Below are 4992 nucleotides of genomic sequence, written 5' to 3' on the forward strand. Positions count from 1 at the left end.
AGACTGCATGTGATGGATGGGTCCTCTGGGTCACCACCCTCCTGTCAGCAGACCATGTGGAGATGGATGGAAGGAGCCAGCCCTCTGTGACCCTCCCCTCTGTGTCAGCAGTCGTGGAGGACGCTCAGACACGTGGGGCTGATGTCCCGCCCAGGGCTGTGAGCTTGGAGGCTGCTGTGTCAGGCTCCTGACCTTTGTGGTTCTGTGTTTCCACAGCCACGTGAGGCCCTGGGAAATGAAGTTCAGCTGTCTGTCCTTCTGACAGCCTTATGCGGGTTTCATCTTTCATCACATGGGTGTCAAGACCTTGTAGACATCGTGGCAGCCCATGCTATGTGGACCTGACACTGTACCCTGGCTGCCCACATCAAGCACTGGGACTGGGAGGATGTGGCCTGATGGGAGCTGCTGGAGCAGAGCCTGGGGATGAGCCCCGCCCAGATCTAGGCCTTGATGCGGGACAGGGACAAGTTCAGCCGTGGAGTGATTGCTGGCAGGTGACGCCCTGCCCCGTGCTGCCTGCATGGCCCCTGGTGCTGCCCTGGATCTCAGCTGGGGCTGTGCTTGTTTGTTTTCTGTTGAACCGGTTGGTGAAGGGTGGGGGTGGGGCTGAGGTTTCCTCAGTGGGGCAATGAGTGTCCCTGGGCTGGGAAACTGCGGCCCAAGGTCCCTGACCACTACTGTGGGCCTCAGTCCGTGTTGGTGCTCTGAGAGGCAGAGGCGCGTCCAGGTCTGCACGTGGCTCTTGTCTTTCTGTGTGTGTCCCCATGTGTGTGTGTGCCCAGCAGGGATCATGAGAGGCTGCACAGCACCCAGCCTGGGTGCCCCACCCCCACTGCCTACAGCCAGGCCTGAACAAGTCTCCTGACTCCCCAGGGGTGAGGCCCCACAGCAACACCTGTCTGCTGGTAAATCACTTGAGGACCTGATATCTGCAGGCTACATACTGGGGCCTTCCTGCTGTGTCTCTGCAGCCTGTAGTGGTCAGACTGAGAGCTGCCCGTGTCCTGGTGGGTTCGTGGAGTACCAGGCCTCTCCCTTTCATTTTGCTCCCTCCCTCGCTTGGCCTTGCCCCAAATTCCCTTTGCTGAGGTGAGCCCATCTGAAAGGCTCAGCCAGAGGATCAAGTTCACCCTGGTTCCCCTCCAAGATATGGTCTTAGTCACTAGTAGGCGTGACTGTGAATCACCTTGTTCTCCTTCTGTGTCCTGTCTTGCACACAGGTCTCGTGGACATTGGGGTCACTTTGCTGTGCCCAGAAAACCTAGCTCCCAACGAGGTGTAGAAATGGGAGAATCAAGCCCTGCTGCCCGACCTGTGACAGAAGTACCTGACTGCGCTTGCCAACCCCCGCTGGCTGCTGCAGCCCATCCCAGGGAGGGCTGGGAAGGACATCTTCCAGGTGGACATTCCCGAGCACCTGATCCCCTTTGGGCAGGAGGCCTGTCCAGACTCGGCTCTCAAGTGGAAGGTGACTGAGAGACCAACTCTTGGTGACACCATCCAGTTGCCATCGTGCCCTGGACATGCCCGTCTGGTTTGGTCTGAATCGGCCCCGCCCTGGGGTGCACTACCCACTTGGTGCGGGGCTGGGTGCCAGGACTCCCCTCATGCAGTGCTGCTCTGGACTCAGCGAGAGTCTGCAGGAATTTGACCTTTATGAAGAGATGGCATCGCCACTCGTTTTGGCCCTGCTGGGTCTGGGTGGTCGAGAGAAATGTGTTGTTAGGAAACTGGTTAGTGGTTTTCCCTCTCTGTTCTGGTCCAAACTCTCTGATGTTTGGAACGGTGTCCAGGGGGTGATGAGGAAGGCTGGGGGCTGGGCTGAGCGTGAGCAGCCAGCGAGGCCTCTGGCAGGCGGAGAGGCCCACAGGCCCTCAAACACGCTGAGGTGTGTCCTTGCAGGTGACCCTTGCCCTGGTCTAAAGTGTCCCTTGGCTTGCAAAGTGTGTGTTGGTCACAGTGTCTGGCCATTCCCAGTCCAAAGACAGGCTCCTAAATACAGCTGTGAGGGCAGAACGACAAGGGCTAGTGTTCACCCTGTGGAAACCTTTTGGGTTTGGGGTCATGTGTTTGCAAGGCCCTTGGTGGGTGGGGTGACCCTGCTTTCTGGTGGGCCTCTTCTGGAGGCCCCTGGATCGGGAGTTGGAGACAGATGCTCAGTGGCTAATCAGAAGCTTATGGCATCATGGGAGGCCTAGGAGGAGCCCCTTCTGCTTCAGGTTGCATGACTCATGGAAGGTGACACCCCCACAGTCAGGAGCTGGACAGGGTCTTCTGCTGTGCGGCAGGCAAGGCCCAGGGACCAGCCCGTGCTGGGCTGGCCTCAGCGCTCGGCTCGGGAGCCACACTCTTGGCCGAGGGTGTGGAATGCTGCTGCTTCAGATGAAAACAGACCATGGGGACAGGACTGAGGCCTGCCTGGGGCATGGGCTTCCAGCCTCATCTGGCTTACCCAGTGCCGTGTGTGAATAGCATGGACAGATAGAAAGAACACAGACTCACAGTTCTTATTTGATTCTTTATTTACTCCCATGGAGTTTTGCTGTACTTTATTAGAGCCAGAAATCTATTTTTTATTACAGGAGAGTGCTTTTGAGCATCCCTGGGGTCCTGGCAGCTCAGGGATTGGGGTTGTTCTTGAGCTGCTCACAGAGGACACATTTGTAATCTGAGGACTCCTCCTGCTCCTTCTCTGCCTCAGGGACCTCATTTTGGGCCACAACTGAAACAGCCGCCATCATGATGGAAAAATAGGTGTTGTACATAGTCATCACTGAACCATAACCTGGGTACTCTGGGGGGCTCTCGGGCAGTTCCCCTGCACTGTCCCTTCCAGCAGTAGCCGGAGGTACACATGTGGCGTTATTGGACATGCCCTCGCCACTGGGGCCACCCTGCTCACTGGGGAGATGGTTTGCCCCAGCCCACATAGCTACACTGCCCATAAACCAAAGGCCACAGAACACAAATGAGCACTGGCCAGGGATTCCATGAGCAGTTGGCATTCTCTTCTGGGCCTTCTTGTCAGCATCTTGGGTGGATTCATGATGGAATCAAGGAAAGCATCTGGTCACCACTGCATGCTTCTTTCTCTTTGAGGTCGTTGTTGCGCTGGTGATGGGCTGAGCAATTATTGTGGGGTCACCTTTCCTCTGGATGTTCTGCAGGAGGAGAGGCTTGTCTCTCTGAAAGTTGGAGTTGTGATAGATCTGAAAGGAAATGAATCACTTTAGCCATCTTTGGGGAGAACAGCTGTTCCTTGCTGGCCCCCTCCCTGCCACCCTCCCAGCTTTGCCTAACTATGAAGACAAGGTGTCTTCATTCCTGGCAGGTTATGAGGTCCTAGCGAGTGTGCTCCCTAGAGCTCCCCCAGGGCCAGCCTCACTTGAGGTGTTACTGGCCCTCCCTGACATCAAGTGGCCTCTCAGGGTCTGGAGTCACCCCTGTGGATCCTGTCTAAGGGGGTTCGTGGAACATGATAGGCCCTGCTTGCTCCTATTTCCTTAACCACTCTCTCACAAGAAAAAACTCTCCTAAGAAATGAAACCTGTCCAGGACTCAGCTTGTCAAGTCTAGTCTCCCTGGAAGGGCTTTCTACATCACCATCATCTTCTTCCCTGCAGAGCGACCCAAAGGGTGGATTTTACTGAACCCATACAGGTTCAGTTCACAGATGAAGCTCTTGATGCTGTCTGTCTCAAAGATCTGGTTTGTGCCTCTGCACTGGAGGACCTCCATCTGGAAGAGATCTGCCTCGATGACCACCGTGCCTCCCTCATCGTTCCAGCACACAGAGGTGAAGGCCGCATCCTCCATGATCATCCAGAGCTTCCTGGGGAAGGACAGCCCAAGGATAGCATTGTTCTCTTCCTCATTGGCCATTTCTGGGTTTGGGCCCTGTGGGGTTGGGTTGTCTTGGGAGCCCGGATCTGGGAACATGGGTTGGTCCCACTGCTTCTCCAAAGCCTCCCCTGAATCGACATTTGGATCCAGGGAGATATCAGGGTGGTGCCCTGCTGTGGACTCCCCATCAGGTGGTGGGGCCAGTGGGGCTGTGCATGCCTCATGGGAACTCTGACTAGCCATGGAGTCAGTCTAGCTCACGAGCATTCTCTATCCAAGCAGGGAATGCTCAGGGCAGAAGGGCCTCAGACCAGGGTCCAGGTGCCCCATAAATACTCTCTGGAGATTCTAGAATCTGGATCATGGGCCAAACAGCCAATTAAGTGGTCAGCTTCCTTAATTGTCATGATGTCACAGACGAGATGTGGAGAGGCAACCCTGGCCCAGTGTGGGGGAAGGGGTCTGGGGATGGAGATGGGATCCCCAGCTTCTCTCTTGTCTGAGAGTAGAAAAAGTCTGTTTCAGGTTGCCTGCAAAGGCTCCCATCTGCTGCCAGGCGCCTTGTTTCAGGGGGCCAGGCCTTGGATGGGTTGACAAATGTGCCCCTGGCCCCACCCTCCTCCCTATCAACTTGCAGGCCTGTGGCTGGCTTTTGCTGAAGGGCCAGACCCTGGCGAGTCCTGGCTCGGCTACCACTGTGAGAGATCCTCAGGGGTCAGATGGGCCCCTGGCGACTGTCCCTCCCAGAAGATGGGATCCATAGCAGGCTGGTTGGCCTAGCCTGAGTTGGTGGTCCTGCCCCACCGCGACCCCACCAGCCGTTGCCTTGCCCCTCTTCTGGCTTTGGTCTCTTCCAGCTGGTGCTGCAGGGTTGGTTGGTGCCACTCAGATGGCCCCAAAGTCCTGTTGTCCTGCCCCAACCACTCCCCAGGTCGAGCCCTCCCCAGAGTAGGGCTGTGCTCGAGCATAGTGGGAGCGACTTCCTGTTCCCCTTGATTGTTCCCCAGGCACCTGAGACACAGACTCCCCAGGACACCATGTGGGAGGGCACAGCCAGGCGCTCTGCTGAGCTTGCAGCCTCCCGACCTCTGCCCACCCCCAGACGGTATCCCACTGCAGATCACAGGCTGCTGTCTTCAGTTTCCA

At 56.8% G+C, this 4992-nt stretch overlaps 2 pseudogenes; one reads left to right on the forward strand and one right to left on the reverse strand.

Annotated features, from left to right (window-relative positions):
* Positions 1–235: 235 nt before the first annotated feature.
* Positions 236–1926, forward strand: LOC122435696 (annotated as a pseudogene).
* Positions 1927–2621: 695 nt separating this feature from the next.
* LOC122434774 lies at positions 2622–4089 on the reverse strand (annotated as a pseudogene).
* Between the last annotated feature and the right edge of the window lie 903 nt (positions 4090–4992).

The sequence above is a fragment of the Cervus canadensis genome, chromosome X, assembly GCF_019320065.1.
Source record: "Cervus canadensis isolate Bull #8, Minnesota chromosome X, ASM1932006v1, whole genome shotgun sequence".
NCBI lineage: Eukaryota > Metazoa > Chordata > Mammalia > Artiodactyla > Cervidae > Cervus > Cervus canadensis.